The 20,438-nt window shown below is 43.1% G+C and overlaps 1 protein-coding gene across 3 annotated transcripts in view; it reads left to right on the top strand.

Annotated features, from left to right (window-relative positions):
• SPMIP2 (sperm microtubule inner protein 2) overlaps positions 1-20,438 on the top strand; it is a gene marked incomplete at both ends in the record, with an annotated part of 144,250 nt that overhangs the window by 68,841 nt on the left and 54,971 nt on the right. The gene's annotated exons all lie outside the window — the stretch shown is intronic.

The raw sequence follows: 20,438 nt of genomic DNA, 5'->3' as shown, positions 1-20,438 counted from the left end.
CTTTTAAATGAATTCCCACTTGGTCCAAATTGAGAGATTGATGGGATTATTACTATGGGATGTTAAATTAAAAAGGCACGTTCCTAGAGGGGTGGGATAGGGAGAGTGGGAGGGAGATGCAAGAGGGAGGGGATATGGGGATATATGTATATGTATAGCTGATTCACTTTGTTATACAGCAGAAACTAACACACCATTGTAAAGCAATTATACTCCAATAAAGGTGTTAAAAACAAAATGGCACCATAACAGATAATCTAATTTAACCCATCATTTTTCAGATGACAATACTGAGGTTCAGAGAGCTAAGTGACCTGCTCGAGATCACACAGCTTTAACCTTAAGGTCACACAGCCTTGATCAGAAGGACGGAAGCCTCTGCCTGCTTCTTGTTTATATGATGTATTTATGTGTGTTATATCCAGATTACTGACTAAATAAATATATTAATGTATTTTTTCAGCCATCATAGATCTACTAGAAAATCTGCATATGTAAACCAGGAATATTGCAGAATTCCACCTTATAAAGGAGTGATCACAACATGGGACTTCTGTTAGAAATATATTAGAATTGGAAATACTGTCTAGGAAATGGCCAAAAACCAATATGATGAATGAAGCTTTAGTGATGGGAGAAGTACATAAACATGTATGTGATTATGAACAGCTCACTCCATTAGTCTGGGTTTCAGACCCATTTATTCATCTTGGTTTTTGCCTTGTGAAACGGTCACACTCATAGTCATGTCTCAAATTAAATTATTTTAAAAATAGAAAATGACTTCACACAGAAATGCCAGTGGTTTCCTATTTGAAGAAAGAATCAAATAGTCCTGCAAATTCAGCTTAAGTCTCATCACTATAATTCAGGAAGCAAATACGTCCCGTTTTAAAAAACTAATTCATGACAAAAGCTTACACATTTTAATGGGCCTGACACACTTGGCTAATCTGCCTTTTATTCTATAGTCATAGTGTGTGATTTGCCTGAATCATAACTTATCTACAAGTGAAAGCAGTTTCAAGTCAATCCTACCTTAAATTACTGATCATGTGAATCATCACCAATGTGACTCGCAGGAAAAAAATATTAGTTGCTGGCATCACTTTGAAAAGCATCTAAACCAACCCGTTAGAAGAGGACTTCTAAGGACAAGCTTTGTCTCATACTCTATTTTTCTGTTTTGGGGTTTTTTAAGACAATATACACCTTTATTGCATGAAGTAAGAGTGAAAGGAGAAGAATTGATTAGACTTTCTGGGCTTTGATTTGATTTTCCAAAGTTGACACTTTGTAGGTTACATTAGTATCGCTTCCTTAAATCAGGGAGAAATGCTCAGGATTAAGCAAAAAATGTTTTTTGCTTTTGAGACAGGGCTTGAAAAAATTATTTTGTCAAAGATTAGTGGATAGTTCTGTGTGCTAATGTGCTACCTGTGAGGAAATCAACATGAGAAGCCTGCTTCAGGAAGCAGGGCTGTCAGGTTAGCTGTCATCTCAGCTGCTTCTCCTAACCTTTTTTCTTACTTTCTTTTTATTGGAGTGTAGTTGATTAACAATGGTGTGTTAGTTTCAATTGTACAGCAAAGTCGTTCAGTTATACATACATATATATTCCTTTACAGATTCTTTTGCCATATAGGTCATTACTAAATGTTGAATAGAGTTGCCTGTGCTATACAGTAGGTCCTTGTTGGTTATCTATTTTATATATAGTAGTGCGTATCTGTTAATCCCAAACTCCTAAATTTTTCTTGCCCCTACTTTCCCTTTGGTAATCATAGGTTTGTTTTCTGTGCCTGTTTGTTTCTGTTTTGTAAATAAGCTCATTTGTACCATATTTTTAGGCTCCACATGTAAGTGTTATCATATGATATTTGTCTTTCTATGTCTGACTTACTTCACTTAGTATGATAATCTCTAGGTCCATCCACATTGCCGCAAATGGCATTATTTCGTTCTTTTTTATGGCTGAGTAATATTCCACCGTATATATGTACCACATCTTCTTTATCCATTCATCTGTCAATGGACATTTAGGTGGCTTTCATATCTCGGCTGTTCTAAATAGTGCTGCAGTGAACATTGGGGTGCATGTATCTTTTCGAATTAGACGTTTCGTCTTTTCCAGATATATGCCCAAGAGTAGGATTGCTGGATCATATGGTAACTCTATTTTTAGTTTTTTAAGGAACCTCCATACTGTTCTCCATAGTGGCTGCACCAATTTACATTCCCACCAACAGTGTAGGAGGGTTCCCTTTTCTCCACACCTTCTCCAGCATTTAATGTTTGTAGACTTTTTTTTTTTTTTGGCTGTGTTGGGTTTTCGTTGCTGTGCGTGGGCTTTCTCTAGTTGCGGTGAGCGGGGGCTACTCTTTGTTGCAGCGCTAGGGCTTATTGCAGTGGCTTCTCTTGTGGTGGAGCATGGGCTCTAGGTGCGTGGGCTTCAGTAGTTGCGGCACACAGGCTTAGTAGTTGTGGCTCGCGGGCGCTAGAGCACAGGCTCAGTAGTTGTGGTGCACGGGCTTAGTTGCTCCGCGGCCTGTGGGATCTTCCCGGACCAGGGCTCGAACCCGTGTCCTCTGCATTGGCAGGCGATTCTTAAGCACTGTGCCAACAGGGAAGTCCTCGTAGACTTTCTAATGCTGGCCATCCTGACAGGTGTGAGGTGATACCTCATTGACGTTTTGATTTGCATTTCTCTAATAATTAGTGATGTTCAGCATCTTTTCATGTGCTCATTGGCCTTCTGTATTTCTTCTTTGGAGAAATGTCTATTTAGGTCTTCTGCCCATTTTTTGATTTTTTTTCTTTTTTTTTTTGATATTGACTTGTATGAGCTGTTTTGTGTATTGTTGGTTGCATAGTTTGCAAAAACTTTCTCCCAGTCCATGCATTGTCTTTTCCTCTTAACCCTTGTGACCGCGGTCTTCTTATCGGTAATTTGAGGCTAGTAGTGCCTGTTTCATAGCATATTCTATGATGATCTAATGAAGTGCTTGCATATAGTAAGAATTCAGTGACTTTTTAAAAAACTAATTTATCCTATTTATTTTCTTGAGAAGCTGATTATCTGAAGGGGGTAGGAGCTAGGAGAGGACACAAACATCATCTTAGAATCCTATTTTTTTTTTGTAACAAACCAGCCAAGTACACATTATTTCCTAAAGTCTTAAGCCATAGGTGGGTTTTTAATGGGCACAGAGAGAAATAATCGAAGACTATCTAAGCCGTGGTTTCTAAACTTCAACGTGCATGCGAATCGCGTGGGGAGTCTTGTTAAAATGCAGATTCCGAGTCCAAAGGTCTGGGTGGGCCTGAGAGTCTGCATTTCTGCCAAGCTCTCAGGTGATGCCTGTGCTGCAGGAACCATACCTTGAGTGGTGAGGGTCTGAACTCTTCTGGCTCTTACTGTTGTGACTTTGGACTAGCTGTTGGACTAGGACCTTGGACTCTGCGCCAGTTACACGGTCTATAAAATGGCAATATTAGTATCTACTTCACAGGGTTGCTGGGAGTTTTAAGTGAGTCAGTGCGCACAGAGTACTTAGACCAGTGTCTGGCACGTGGTATGCTCCGTATCTGCATTAACTATTATCATGTGACATAGATCACTAGCAATCTAAACTAGTAAACTGCTGGCTATGGGTCCAGAACACAAAATATATTTTTTAAGCTGCCAACGATTGGCCTTTGGGATTTTCCTATAAACCTGATGTAAATAATACTAAGGAAAACAAGTTCCATTAAAACAATGTTGTGATAGAATGGCAGGTTTTAAAAAAATGAATTAGTTCATTAATTTTACTGAAGCATAGTTGATTTACAATGTTGTGTAATATAGAATGGCAGATTTTGGAATACTACCTTAAACCACATGAATTCACGGGATCTTGGTTTGGAAAACAACCCAGCATCCTGTCCTCAGGAAGGATAGAAAGGTCCCCTTCGGGGCCCTGGGTGGGAAGTCTTAGCCTTTGTCTGTCTCCCTTGGGTCTGTCCCCCTCCCCTTTCCTGTCTGCTGCAGGAGGAGAGGCAAAAGCACCTTCCGAGCCACCTGCCCTGTGTGATCCTAGTTGATTTCACTCACAGCCAGTGAGAAAGGGTAAAGTTCCTGCTGTCTAGCTGACCCCAGCTGCCAGCAATTATCTCAAAAACGGTGAAACCTACCAAACGGCCGGTCTGACCACAGATACCATCTTTGAGAAAAATACAGGCCAGGGAGGAGTCTGAGACAGATTGAAGATTTTCCAGGCTTTTAAGAATAATAGCACTGAAAGAGGCCTCAAAACGCTTCTGTGGTCGCATCATTTCTTTGGGGCAGCACTTTCTAAAATAAAGGAAATAATTTCTGGAAGCTCCAGAATTGCAGGCGAGGCAGTCATTTGAGAAGAGGAAGTTCTGTATCTGGGGTTGAACTCGACAGACCTGGCAAGGAGCCCCAGCACCCCACTTCCAAGCGGGGGGCTAGCAGGACTGACCTTCCCAGACAAGGACCTAGAGCAGCCTGAGGAAAGCTTCTGGTGGAGGCAAGGCGAGCTCTGGTTTCTTTCCAAGGCCTTATTCTTGTCAATCAAGGGAACTGCACTGGGGATGGAGGCGGGGAACCCCGAGTGGCTGGAATGAGTGCAGCACCTCCCAGGTTTGCTAAACAATGATCAAAACTCACCAGCCCGTAATTGGTGGAGGGAGGGGGCTACTGAGGAACGGGAAGAAACAGTGCGCCTGGAAGTAGGAAGCAAATCCGCTTTCTGCCAGCGATACTAAGACCTCCCCGCTGAGGACTCTGAACTAACCAGTCCCAGATCTAGGGCACCGATTCTCAAAATGTAATGTGCAGAAGGACCGCTTATGGAGACGTTTAAGGATGCAGAATGCCCCAAATTCTGAGTTAGTTTCTCTGGGGCCTTGGAACTTGCACTTAAAGAAGCACGTGGAGAGACTAAGATGCAGGTGGTCCACGTGACACTTTGTGGAAACACGTAGACCCTTGGGCAGCAGGCACTGTACCTGTTCTACCCCAGGAAGGTCACAGGTCCTCCAAGACTGGAAGGTCTAACTGGACTCTAGTCAGCACAGAAGACTCAGCTCACGAACATTGTTGTGTTCTTTTGTTTTTGTTTTATTATATTGGAGTGTAGTTAGTTGATTTACCAGGTTGTGTTAGTCTCAGGTGTACAGCAGCAGAGTGATTCAGTCACATATCCATATATCTACTCTCAGATAATATGTTTTTACAATGTAATCTAAAAGTTTTTCAATGTAATTTAAAGGCTCATAATTTTTTTTAAAAAGCTTGGGAACATTTGTATAATTCAAATTCGTGTGTGTTATATCATTCTGTAAATGATCATATAAAACAAAATACGTCTTTCAGCCCAGTGGATTATGGCACTGATGACAGGATAATTAGGAATCTGAGTAGTCAAAACTTATCCAAGCAAAGCTATCTGAGGTCAAGATTGTTGATGGCAATCGGGTTAGATGAATTCTTTGTTCATAGCAAGGAAATAATACCTCCCATGTCTCTTCCTTTTAGAGATATCAGACTGTTTCAAACTTCCATTCACAAGCTGAGTAGCCACCCTCTTTTCATAATATGGAAGCAGAATGAAGTAGGCGTGCTAATCACGTGGGCTACATAAAGATGTTAAAAAGCACAGCCTTTGATTCTGCAATCCTAGGGACTGACGCGGTAGATCTCATTCATTTCCTTTCCTGGGGATTGTGCAGCTGCTTAGGACGCGGGCTCCACTGCTGGACCACACTCCCTCCCCATCACCTCCTCTGGGAACACGTGGGGGCTGGGTGCACACCGACATCCCCAGACACGTTCTCAGCAGAAATCACCCGAGGACTGTCAACCCCTCTTATCTGCAGGGATTAAACAAAAGTTACCAGTTCCAGCTCACAGCGATTTCTTCCTTTCTTTTCTCAATTCCAATGTCTTAGATTTCCTTGAAACGCCCCCCCCCCAAAAAAATGATAGCTTATCATTGACCTTGGCATATAATTAATTACTCAGAAGAAAAGATTGAAATGACAGTTTGTGGTAAATCCCCAACTTTGTTGGAGGAGAAGTGCTGTGGAAATACCGTCTAATTGTATGGATTTCTGGGCTTCCCTGGTGGCGCAGTGGTTGAGAGTCCGCCTGCTGATGCAGGGGACACGGGTTCGTGCCCCGGTCCGGGAAGATCACACATGCCATGGAGCGGCTGAGCCCGTGAGCCATGGCCGCTGAGCCTGCGCGTCCGGAGCCTGTGCTCCGCAACGGCAGTAGGCCACAACAGTGAGAGGCCTGCGTACCGCAAAAAAAAAAAAAAAAAAAAAAAAATTGGTGTAATTGTATGGATTTCTGGTGTAAGGACTATAAAGTCGGAAGTTATTTACACTAGTCTATATATTGGTCAAGAACCCCATTAATCATTGTGGTATTTTTAAGAATATTTTTTATAAATTTATTTATTTATATATATATATGTATATAGGCTGCGTTGGGTCCTCGTTGCTGCATGTGGGCTCAGTAGTTGTGGCTCGTGGGCTCTAGAGCGCAGGCTCAGTAGCTGTGGCGCACGGGCTTAGCTGCTCTGCAGCATGTGGGATCTTCTCGGACCAGGGCTCGAACCCATGTCCCCTGCTTTGGCAGGCGGATTCTTAACCACTGCACCACCAGGGAAGTCCTAATCATTGTTAAATAAATAGTTCCTGCTGCTCCCCACCCAGAGGGCTCTGAGGATGCAGCTCGTCCACAATCAATGCGGGAGATTGAAAGACTCTGCCTTTGTGATTTGGGGTCTGAGCATCTTCATATGGCTTTCTTCAACTGAGAGTCACATGCCTCTTGTTACACTCTTGTCTTAGTGGCCTTGGAGGATGGCTTTGGAAGACTCAGATATTCATACACGACAACCAGCCTTTAAGTCTAACTATCTTTAAACATTATCTCCAAATTTGGGTGGGAGTTTTTCCAGCCATTTTTGTGTGATGATACAACGTAGACAAAAACTGTATGTGTAAACATTCACTTCATCACTGTGAATCACCTAAAAAAAAAAAAAAGGAGGGTGCCTAGCTAAAATATTTGGAAGTTGAAACATATATTTGGGACTGAGATTGGGCCCAAAGGCTGAGGTTGTACAAAAAGTTAGGACCATGTGTTTAAGCAGAAAGTTCAGGGTTCACAGAATGTGGGATAGGGTAGACACACCGATAAATGGAAAGGAAAGGACCCCCATCCCACCTGGCACAAAGGCAGAGGGTCCAAGGTCGAGGACACTTATCTTCTCACCTCTTGACCAGACACAGTTGAGAAGATAAAATTCTGAGCAAGCGACTTGAATATAAGGAGGCTTCAAAGACAACTTCTTCCATGATGGCTATTCCTGTAGTCTGTTTATCAGAAGGGATCACAAACATTGGGACCTTCTGTCAACTCCCACCTTCATCCAATGACTGGTATACCCTAAACCCCCATCTTCTTCCCTTCTGCAGTTACAAGGAGATGGAAGAAAGAAGAGCAAAAAAAGCTGCACAGAGATTATCACAAACCCTAGCTGGTCTCTGTTTACATTTGTCAAATTCCTGCAGAAGGACATTCAGGGACTCTTGACTAGAGCTTTGAATTTCAGCCCCGGTACAGACCTGATTTACTGTAGCTCCCACCCCAGCAGGCAAATCCAACAGCCAGGTGGCTGGCGCCCCCCTCCTTGATATGTCCTCTGCCCTCTGGCTTTAGTTTCTCCTGTTGTCCAGGCTGAGACCTTGTTCTAGCCACACTGCACTCTGTCTTAGGATGACCAGCTGCCCCAGTTTACCCACGAGGAGGGGTTTCTTGGGACACTGGATTTTCAGTGCTAAAACTGGGTGACTTGGTCACCCTAATTCCAGCCCTATAACTGCTGCCCTATCCCAGCCTCAACACATTTACTTGAATTCATTATCTGAATTTTGCACGAAGCAGAGTGGGGAAATGTTGGTGCAGTCAAAGCACCCGGCAGGAGTTCCCTCATACGTAAGCCTTTACTACCTTCCTCCCTGGCACTCAGAGGAAAATAAACAGGCCCAGTGGCTGCCACGGCGATTCGGTAGATGCACCCCTCTGCTCCGAGGACATCTTGCCCAGTTCTAGACACGTGTGTTCACTGGCCTCTCTGCCTCTGTCTGATCTGGGGCTGCTACTTCTCTTGACTAAAAACCACTTGTTTTGTATGTCTGTGGGTCTATTTCTGTTTTTGTAAATTCAGTTGAATCTTTTTTTTTTTTCAGATTCCACATGTAAGTGATATATGTTTGTCTTTCTCTTTCTGACTTGCTTTACTTAGTATGATCATCCGTCCATGCTGCTGCGTATGGCATAATTTCATTCTCTTTTTCATGGCTGAGTAATAGTCCATCGTATATATGTACCACCCCTTCTTTAGGGGAAGGCAAGGGGAGGGATAAATTAGGAGGTTGGGGTTGACATAGACACACTACTATATATAAAATAGATAACCAACAAGGACCTACTGTGTAGCACAGGGAACTATACTTGATATTTTATAATAACCTATAAGGGAAAAGAATCTGAAAAAGAATATATATATGTAACGGAATCACTGTGCTGTACACCTGAAACTAACATGACATTGTAAATCAACTATACTTCAATAAAAAAATAATAGATTTTTAAAAGGTTTTTAAAAGTTATTTATGAAAACATAGGAGTAGAGAGTAGTTAGACATGATACCAAAAGCACAATCCATGAAAGAAAAATCTGCTGCATTGGACTTGGAAAAATTAAAAACTTCTGCTCTGCAAAGGTCCTGTTGAGAGAAAAACATAAAATAGAATAAAATAAAATAAAATAAGGACCACTTGTATCAGACCATCTATTGAGTTCATCACAAACCCAGGAGACCCCGAATCTATCCTAAATTGTTTCCAGTAATCCGAGGGGGCCTCAAATTTTACAAGAGGGGCAAGACAGGATTCTGGGCCATCACATTTGCTTAGAGGCAAAAAAAATCAATAAAATGTTTTTTCCCTTTTTATGTTTTGGATTTTTTTTTTTTTTTTGCCTTGGTCTCAACAATCAGCTGTCCGTGTATTTGAGTGGTTTCTGTCATCAGTGGGAATGAGGGTCGCATAAATCATGTGAAGTGCAAGTCAGAGGGACAGCACAGCCCGTGCGCTATCCTGAACTTGCTGCGGCCTAAATGAGCTGGGTCTGTGCCTTGTCGACTTAGGGAAGCTGGCACTGCATTTCCCAGAACCTCCTCCTCTGCACAGTTTTGGGCCAGTCGGGGCCAGGGAGCCATTGGCGTGAGATTGGAAGGCAGAAGGGAAGTAGACAGTATGTCTGTGCCGCCGGGTGCTGCTGCGGCTACTGACAGTTGGCGGCAGCTTCCGTGACCCCTCCAGCCTCTCTGACTCCTGGGCCAGGTGAGAGACCCACTGGGGTCCAGCCAGCTCTGTCAGGTTCCAGTTTATCCTGCAACAGGAAAGCCCACTCTAAGCGGTCGCGAGCATCCCCGAAGCGCACCTGGGCACGGTGGCCAGCATCCTGGATCTGCGTGACTCATACCTGTGTGAGCCCGGCGGCTCACTCTGCCTGGCTTCCCTGTGTGTCTTCTGGCCCCAAGACTCCCTCTTTACTGTTTTCAAAGCCACACTGGCTTGACCACAGCCTCTGATCTACTGCTTGTCTCCCAGCATCTGAATCACTTTCCCGACCCTCCACTGTGGGTGTGTCACACACAGAATTATTTTCTTGTGGAGCTGGGGGACCAGGACTTCTGGGACTCACCTTCTTTCTGGTTCCGGCTTCAGAGAATAAGCAGACAGGACATTGTCTTAGCACCAAGGGCAGCCTAATGCAGAGTATGCTGTCAAAAAAGCTTCTAGAAGGAAGACGTGAATGAACTGATGAGCTGACAGATCGTTGAGAAGTTTACAGTCTGGCATTTTCCTTTATCACATTATTCCCAGGCACTAACTTACACGTTTGACCAATCGTTCTCCTATCTAGAGAGTCATTCTGAATGTCTTTTTAATCCCTTAAGGGGGTCAAAAATGATCTCAGCATTAAAGGACGAGGCAGAGGGAACACATCGCTGTCTCCTCTCTGTGCTCCCTTCTTTGCCGGGAGTAGACGTGTGCTTGTAGAAAGCACAGGAGTCCTCCGCGGTATCTCCTACCTCTCTCATCCAGAATGTCTCTAACTCTCCTTTCTCCGTGATTTATATGATTTAGTCCCTAATCAGGCACTGCTGAAACCAACATCAGATTTCAGACAAGGAGTTTCCACCTGCTCCCGTCAATGTACATGCTGGTCACCCATCACCTCCACCCCTAGACCTTTCCAGGGTGGTGGTTACGTCTGTTCATGCTCCTTTGGAGAGAGAGATTGGCTTTTTAGTGGAAATGGAAAAGTTAAGGTACTGCAGATGCACTGTGGCCAGTAACGGGAAGAAATCACACAACTTCAAAGGCAACAAACGCGTTTAAGCCCCTCTTCTTACCAGTGGCCCAGCTGCTTCTCACCCGGTGTCTCCTTGTGGGGAGCGGGGCTGTTATAAAAATGAGAAATTGGGAGCCCAGTAGGACTCCCTACTTCAGCTTTTTAAACTGACAAACAAGCACGAAGTAGCTAGGCTGCAACCTCAAGGGGTTCCTAAAGAAAAGGTAGGAAAATAAACCAGAAAAGATGGCAATCTAGAAAGCCTCCCTAAACAAAAGAAAAAAAGAATAACAGAATGAATCCCCTCCCCTCTTCTGTTAACTAGAAAATTGGAAACTGGAAAAAAGAGCTGTCATTTTAAAATTATTGCATTTCCCCCATTAATAATTAACATGAAAAAGTAATACCTGATGGTGCAAAAGTAATGTTATTTTGTAATTTGAACACTGCAGTGACAAATGGACTAAAGGGAGTTCAGCTAACTGGTCCATGGTTATCGATGTAATTTCTTCATCTGCTGGAGGGAATAGCCAGGGTTTGCCGAGGGTGGAAAACTCCGAGGTGCTTCTGTATGAACCTGTTCGTGTTGTAGTGGTCTGGTTAATGGAGGTGATTGGCAGTGATGCTGGAAATCCGCTTTCCATCCCATTTCTCTTACACAGGCAGCAGGAACATTGAACGAATTCCCATCCCCACACTCATCGTGTATTTGATTGTATACATATATTTTAAAAAGTTACAAATTCTAATTTTTCAAACTTTTATGTTGACTCCATCAACCTGTCCAAGTTCTGTTCAAGACCCACATTTCCCCTGACTGAAACCTCACTCCTTCTTGGATGGGACTTGAACCCAACCAGAACTCAGACTGGGGCTTGAACCCACGATCCCTGACTTAGGAGGGGACTCGAACCCACTATCTTTTAATTGAAACCGCTCACCTGGTGTCAGGACTTACTGAAGCTCAGATTCTTTTGTCTCGATGCAGAAAGAATTCAGCGTGAGGCAAAGTGATAGGTAAAGAGTGAGTTTATTAGCATAGGATGCTTGTGAGAGGTACAAGCAGACAGGCAAGAGGTCGCAGCCCTGAGAACAAAGGGGGCTACATTTTCATAATCAAAGAAGAAGTGGGGAGGGGAGAAGACCACCTTCTTCCTCATTCTTGGGTAGACGTCAAGGCTTACATCATTAGTTCCTCCGTTGGCCGTATATGGTTTAACTGGGACTGTCATGGCACTATTTAAATCATATGTATATTAGCAGAAGGATGGTGACAGACTAAAATATGGTAATTCATCTCAGGTTTCCGTGTAATGTCCAGTTTCACCTAGTTTCTTTCCCCTTTCACCTGTATTCCTTTCTTGGCTACATGCAGAAATGCTACTCTTCAAGGACCATAACTTCCTGACTTCATGTAACAAGATTCAGACCCCACGTCCACTGTCTTGTGTTTTAACTCTCAGGGTTTGTGGCTTGAGTGTGCCTGGTGGTTGAATGCACTTGGTCTTCCTTCAAGGTAGAGTTGCTACGTTACTGGATTCTTTCCTAGAGTGATCATTAGCTTACAACAGTCTCCCAAACTCCCTTAAAATTCCCTTTCTGTCTTTAATCCCTTAGTGGGATTTCTAAACTAACTAATTATCCTGCTCTATCCCTATCATGACTACTTCTCACCGCTCCTGCCCTGTCTCTGAATTTCTCTTTCACTGCAAGGCAGCATCACCCGGCTTCGCTCTGGTTGTTCAGTGGGTACCACTCCTTTCTTAGATTATAAGCTCTCTGAGGGCTGGGCTGAACCTTAGCCTTTTGCCTTCCCCTCATCAGACAACGTAACACTGCACACGTAGTAAGCACTCAATATAATTTTTAAACATTAATCTAATCACACAAAATTGTAGGTTTTTATCTTTTGTCAGCATTCTAATATACATTATTCATATTTATATGTAAATTACAATGCAAAGCATTACAAAAAGCTAAGTTTCTTTGTTCCAATTCTTTTCTTTCTAATAGATTATTTCTCTTCCCTTAGTCTAGCAAAACTTGGAAATTTTGTATTACAGTATCTGCAAAGACTCTAAGACACATACCCAGAAGTGGCACCAGTGTTCTTGGCTCTGGCTTTATGAAAGGGACTACGTGATACTGAACTAAATTTCATTTCTAAAAGCTTTGCTACACTTGAAAAAAAAATTCTTTCTAAATGGAAAATTATCAGCTGTATTTTACAATAAAAATTGCATTATTTCAGCAAGAGTGTGATACTATTTCAAAATATCTTGCTCTGGAGTCCGCACCTCAGTGGTTTGCAAGAGACGTTGGATTTCTCCCTTCCTTCAGTAAGGGAGTTCTTTCTGTAACCTGCATATCACACACTGTTCATTTAGTCCACAAATATTTACTGTAAGTCAGGAACCAGGCGTTCTCTGCATTTGTATATTGGTTGAGGAAGGGAAAGGGACCAAGTGCAAAACAAGCCTGGGACTTTCCAATTCTTCTAGTTTACAGTCAACTAACATCAAAGAATATTGTTAAATTATTTACATTCTTGTAGGGCTTGGAAGTCCCCAAACTGAGTTTCCCATAATTCAGTAAATATATCATTTTATTACCATCATTGTGATGCCAACACTTGAGAAAAACTGTCACAATTCATACTAAAAATATAGAGATTTTATGGAGAGGTCGACATAGAGATGAAATGCCCGTTCTCTACATTTGAAGACAATGTGGAAAAAAAGCGTAAACAAATGATTAGACCACTAGCTGATAGACTGAAGACACATCATGGCAACATAGTAAGTGTGTGTGTTTCAGGACAAAGAGACCCACCGAGAGTGAGTGCCGTTTGGGGTCACACACTAAAGCATGAATGTTTGAGTACTTTTTCATTTTTTTATTTTTAAAAAATTGTGATAAAATGACCATAACGTAAAATGGTACCCTTAAAATTAAAAAAAAAAAGGTAACTATTTTAAATGTACATTTCTGCAGCATTAAGTACCTTTACACTGTTGTGCAGTGGTCACCCTCATCCATTTTCAGACTGTTTTCATCTTGCAAAATTGGAAGTCTGTACCCACGAAACACTTGCTCTGTTTCCCCCTCCCCAGCCCTTGGCAACCACCATCCTCCTTTCTATTTCAATGAATTTGACCACTTTAGTAATCGCATATAACTGGCATGAGATGGTATCTGTCTTTTTCCGACTGGCCTATTTCACTTTGCGTAATGTCCTCAAGGTTCACCCATATAGTAGCTTCTGTCAGGGTTTCCCCTTTTTAAAAGGTTGAATAATAACCTTTTGTGTGTCATTAGAGACTGGACTGTTCCGCCACCAAATTCATTTGTTGAAGCCCCACTCCCCAATGAGCCTTCTCTGGAGACAGGTCCTTTATGAAGGTAACTAAGGTTAAGTGAGGTTGTAGGGTGGGACCCTAATCCCGTGGAAGTGGTGTCCTTATAAGAAGAGGGACCCCAGAGCTCTCTCTGTGTGTGCAGAGGAAAGACCGCATGAGGACACACAGAGCAAGGGGCCTCGCAAACCAAGGAGGGAGGTCTCACCAGAAACCCACCCTGAGGGCACCTTGACCTTGGACTTCCAGCCTCCAGAACTGTGAGAAAACACATTTCTATTGGTTAAGCCACCTAGCCTGTGGTATTTTGTTATGGTAGCCCTGGCAGGCTACACACACACACACACACACACACACACACACACACACACACAGACACACCACATTTTGTCCATCTGTCCAGCCGCTGATGGACACTTAAGCTACGTTACCTTTTGGCTGTTGTGAATAACGCTGTTATGAACACGGGTGTACAAACACCTGTTATGGTCCCTCCTTTCACTTCTGGTATACACCCAGAAGTTGAATTGCTCTGTTGAATTTTTTTTTAATTAATTAATTTATTTTTGGCTGTGTTGGGTCTTCGTTTCTGTGCGGGGACTTTCTCTAGTTCCGGCGAGTGGGGGCTACTCTTCATCGCGGTGCACGGGCCTCTTGCTATCACGGCCTCTCTTGTTGTGGAGCACAGGCTCCAGATGCGCAGGCTCAGTAGTTGTGGTGCACGGGCCTAGTTGCTCCACGGCATGTGGGATCTTCCCAGACCAGGGCTCGAACCCATGTCCCCTGCACTGGCAGGCGGACTCTCAACCACTGCGCCACCAGGGAAGCCCTATGTTGAATTTTTTGAGGAATCATCATACTGTTGTCTACAGCAGCTTCACCATTTTACATTCCCACTAGCAATACACAGTGTTCTAATTTCTCTGTATCTTTCATTTTTAAAACATCTAAGTATGATATTTTGGTTACTGGGAAGAAGCCGTGACCACTCAGTAATAATCATAGGCCTGGGACCACTGACCACCTATTCAAATGTGTAGTTAATTTGCTTTCCTGGAAGAAGTAATGCAACAGTACACAGTATTACTTTCGAGGGAGGGTTCGAAATAAACGGGAACATTTGGTGCCATGTTACGTCAGCATTGCTTCATCAAAAACTGTTGTAAAATTCTGCGGTGCTGTAGATTCCCCAGGGTCGTTCGTGTTAAAAATAAAAAAGTCACACACACACCCCTTCCCCAGCAGTGGCTTCATCTGTGTCAACAGAAACCTATTTTCTAATCTTTCCTCTCCGGGTGGTCTAAAGGTATCCGATCAGATACCATCTGGGACTTCCCTGGCAGTCCAGTGGTTAGGACTCCGCACTTCCACTGGAGGGGGCGTGGGTTCAGTCCCTGGTGGGGGAACTGAGATCTCGCATGGCGTGGCCGAAAAAAAAAAGCTCAGATATCATTTCAGAAACCATCCCCCGAACGGAATGATGGTGTTTGTGATCCTGATAATCTCTGCTTTCAGCGTCACATTTCCCATGATTATGCAGCTCATAAACAGAATTTAGGAATATGTTTCTTCATATAGCCCGTAAACTCCTCTATGCCGAGTAGAACGTCTTTATAAAATCTTTCTTTATCATTTTCAATTTTCATAGATCTAAGTGGCCACTGGAGGAGTAATTTTCACAAACACAAAAGTAATTAACTCGAAGGAAATGGAAAGAACCAAAACTTTGTAGTCATGTGTTCCAGTATAGTATCAATACCCACTAAATCCTTCAGCGAGTCTGGGATCACGATTAAAGCTTTTAATGATTCTATACTGTTCCTAAACTGCCTTTTTCTGCACCCATTGAAGAATGTGGGCATGTATTTCAAATATTTAATAGCTACCGGGGAGTCTGAACGTTCCCTAGGAATTATTTACAGTGACTGCAGCATCTTTATTTCTCAGGCTACTTCAGCTGAAACGCACTGAGGTAAAGCTGGCGAGTGAGAGTCAATGTTTAACTGACACTTCACTTGGACATTTTATTCTAGTTTCAAGCTTTGATGTTTAATAATTGATTGAGGGAGGGGGGTAGGGGTTAGCTCATTCTGTTCAACGGTTTTCTGAGTGATTTGAATAGAGGAAGAGCACACTGTTAGGTTTGCAGAAGGCATCAACCTCGGGAAAGAGAGAGAGAGTGAAAATTAGAAGACAGTTTGGGTTGTAAATGATAATATTTTAGAATGAGGGCTGAAATGAACAAGACTGTAATTTGACAGGAAGACATATGAACCTTGCACTTTGGGTTAAAAATTCCGTAACACAGGTAAAGACTCGGTAAATCGTGGTGTGATTGGTTGGTGCGGAGTTTGTAGCTGACTGTAAACTCAGGGTGAGCCCAGGGGTGAGCCTGGTTGCCGGCAAAGCTCGCGCTATCACGGAGGTCTCTGTTCCGCAGACAAGGGGGTCACACGTAGCCTCATTTTCAGTGATGAGGACCACGTTTTAAGGCAGACGCTGATGAATGGGGCGGGGCGGGGGGAGGCATCTGAGCATCATGTCACGCGAACAACACCGGAAGGAACTGGGGAGCCCGATTTGCAAAAGAACCTAGTACGAGCCTTTTCCCGTGTCCGACAGATGGTCCCCTGAGAGAGGGATTAGTAACTGAGATTCAGATTTCAGACCAATGCGAGACTGTTACAGAAAGGCAGATTTCAGCTCAACAGAAGAAAGAATAATTAGACCCGTCCAAAAATAGAATGTGCTTCTGCTGCTGGGACAATTCTGGCAGTTGGATGAATGCCAGCAGTGGGAGGGAGCCCTACCTAAGGATACAAGGTTATACCTGCTGACCAGTCCCAAGCCCCAGAACTCTCTGGAAATGTGTGCCTCTCGGCCAGTACTGTGGGTGCCGTAGCTGGCTCTAGGGCTGTAGTAATGGGACTGCCAAAGCTACGGGCAACCCAAGTGGATTGATATGTGCACTAATGCAACAGAACATCTCTTTATTTTACACGGGAATGTTGCTCTGGTCTCCACGGCAGAAGCCACCAGAAATCACAACCAGTAGCACTTAACGATTCATTCTCAGAGCCTCTGAACAGCAGCTGAAACATGGAAATATTGGAAGATGGGTTACCTTTCCCATCTTCCCATGGGAGTAGTAGCTTGGGGTCCTTTCTTGATTCCAGGAATGTATGTTACAAGCTCAAAGGCTCTTAGATGGCCCTAAGAATCAAAACACCATGTTGCTGCAATGGCATCATTTCATTCTTTTTTATGGCTCAGTAATATTCCATTGTATATATGTACCACATCTTTTTGTTGTTGTTGTTAGTTTCTGCTTTATAACAAAGTGAATGGACCTGGAGATGATCATACTAAGTGAAGTAAGTCAGACAGAGAAAGACAAATATCATATGATATTGCTTATATGTGGAAACTAATCTTAAAAAATGATACAAATGAACTTATTTACAAAACAGAAACAGACTTACAGATATCAAAAACAAACCTATGGGGCTTCCCTGGTGGCACAGTGGTTGAGAGTTCGCCTGCCGATGCAGGGGATACGGGTTCGTGCCCCGGTCCGGGAAGATCCCACATGCCACGGAGCGGCTGGGCCCGTGAGCCATGGCCGCGGAGCCTGCGCGTCCGGAGCCTGTGCTCCGCAACGGGAGAGGCCACAACAGTGAGAAGCCCGCGTACCGCAAAAAAAAAAAAAAAAAAAAGAATCAAAATACCAATATTGTTAGTGTCAGCACACTAGCTAATATATGTTAGAAGTTACTGAGCTCCTCTGCTTCTTCAGAAACAACAGCCTGGTGTAAGGCAGTGGTTCTCAAAGCCCAGCAGGCGTCAGACTGGCTTGGAGGGGTTGCTAGGACACAGAGAGCTTGGCACCACCTTCGGAGTTTCTGTTTCAGACCATGTGAGGCGGGGCCTGAGATTTTGCATTTTTACTAAGTCCACAGGTGATGCTGCTGTTCTTTCCAGCTCTGTATTCATTGACCTCAGATTGGTAGTTTGAAATTGGCCACAGTGGCAATATTTACACCACGGGAATTGGTATAAATTCTGAGAGCTGGTAGTTCAACGTTTACCAGTAAACCATCCCTGTAGACTTAGAGCAGACAGAAATTATAGGATGATCGAATGTCTAATACAACACTGCTCAATTCACTTCATTCATGGATTTAATGAAGGTTCCCTGAGCCCTGGCTACGTAACCAGAGCAATATTTTTTTAAGCAATATTGTTTCAATTATAATGCGTTGCAAGGATTTACCAAGAATGGAGTTCATGAAATAAAGCGTACTCTTGGATTAAAACAATGAAATATGGTTCCATATATTAATTACTTGCTGTAAGAAAAAGTCAACATTTGATCCATTTCATAAACGTGTATTAAAATTATAAGTGAAAATGAACATAGACTAGTGATTCTTAAATGTACATATCAATTCACCATTATCATCACCATCTAACACTCACTGACTCGGACTCATAACCTGCTCTAAGTTTATGATGATCTCATTTAATTCTCATAAAAATCTGTCATGTAGATACTGTTACACCCGCCGCACAGATGAAAACCCGAGTCACACAACAGGCCCATGATGCTTGTGTGTCAGTGCGTGTGGAGCCTCAGGCAGTCGTGGGTCAGGTGATCTCACGTGGAAAGTCCTGGAAATCTCAGATACAGCGTTTCTTGTGTGTGTGACTTAATGAAATTTTTTAAATTTTATTTTATTGAGGTATAGTTGATTTACAATGTTGTGTTAATTTCTGCTGTACAGCAAAGTGATTCAGTTATATATGTATATCTATTCTTTTTCATCTTCTTTTCCATGATGGTTTATCACAGGATATTGAATATAGTTCCCTGTGCCATGCGGTAGGACCTTGGTGTTCCTCCATCCTATACGCAATAGTTTGCCTCCGCTGACCCCAAACTCCCACTCCATCCCTCCCACCCCCGCCTTGGCAACCACCAGTCTGTTCTCTGTGTCTGTGAGTCTATCAAATACAGTTTACTGATGACAACTATATTTTTATTATACAATCACTATATTTTTAATACATTTTAGAAGAAAACATTGCTAGCATCAGCGCTTCCACAACACACTCCTAGAACACTGGCATTGCAGGGGAAGCTATGTAAACATGGGCTAAATGGCATTAAACCATAATAGCCTGACCATCCTACGTCTCCTCTTTAGAGCTGTACCTCCCAAGAGGAGACCCCTCAGCCCTCTTCTGTGGTGCGTGGGCATCATCAAAGTGTGCCACTCTGACTCCTGTATCTCTATGCTACCAGGAGGTTGACCTGCTGTGCTTGACACATTTTTTATTTCTACATCCTTCTGAGGTTATTATCAGTCTCTGATAATCGACTGACGTTACCATATCAGGCTGACTTCAAAACCTTCTGTCTTTAAGATCCTTTTGTGTCTGTTTGATCCCAACGACTGCAGATCCTGGGGATTTCTGTTTGTCACCACCTAGATTGGCTACAATCCGTCCGTCATGCTCACTGCTTCGTTCAGAGGCATCATGTGACCTAACCCAAGTATTATGTGGAGTGAAAACCTAGATGCTCTCAGGCCGTGAGCATGTACAACATGTCCTGTCGGGAGTGTAATCTCACTTTAAAAGGATCCAACTGTGAGCAGTCAGCCACAGAAACCTGGGCGACAGGTTTGAGGGATGAGCAAACAAGTCTAACTGTAGTTGCAGGGACAGGGCGTGGTCACATAGCCGCGCAGCCAAGCCACTAGCCCTTCCCCTGCAGAAACACGGTTGCTCACTGCAGTCTCCTTTTGGTCATCTGAACAGATGCTTCGGGACCACGTGTGTCTGACTCTTCAGCCAGTTATGTGCCCTGAAGACCTCGCCCTCCCTAACAAACATTGCAACAATTTCCCCAGTCGCCACGCTTACAATGATCCACCAGCTTACATACCATAGAATTTCACAGGTTTCCAGACTCCACACCAGCACTGTTCAGTAAGAATCAAATGCAAACCACATACGTAATTCAAAATGTCCCAGTAGCCACAATTTTGTTTTTGTTTTTTTAATTGGGGTGTAGTTGATTCACAATGTTGTGTTAGTTTCAGGGGTACAGCAACGTGATTCAGTTATACACACACATATATATCTGTTCTTTTTCAGATTCTTTTTCCTTATAGGTTATTACAAGATATTGAGTACAGTCCCCTGTGCTGTACAGTAGGTCCTTGTTGATTATCTGTTTTGTATATAGTTGTGTGTATCTGTTGATCCCAAACTCCTAATTTATCCCTCCCCCCATGTTCTCTTTAGAGAGGAGTATGTTTCTGTCCACCTTGACAATGGGAAGAAGATTGTAAGGTCTCTTTTGTAGAAGAAGAGTCTTTTTCGTTTTTAGAGTAAGATTAAATCTGATGTCCATCTGTTCGGCACCATGATACTTCCTGTGTAATGTCATTAATCATTTCTCAGTATAATAGTTCAGGGCATCACATTTCGTTATCTCAGGCCTAATCTTGTATATTAGCATTAGCAGAGAGGAAGATAGGGCAGGGCAGAAGGTGATGGAAATAGCAGAAATGGGTAGAAGGTAGATAATATGATAATAGCCAACCGCCAGACATCTGCTATGTGC

This window comes from Grampus griseus (assembly GCF_964374135.1).
Source record: "Grampus griseus genome assembly, chromosome: 4".
Taxonomy (NCBI): Eukaryota; Metazoa; Chordata; class Mammalia; order Artiodactyla; family Delphinidae; genus Grampus; species Grampus griseus.
The sequence above is the reverse complement of the archived record's forward strand: the minus strand, read 5'-3'. Positions and strand labels throughout refer to the sequence as shown.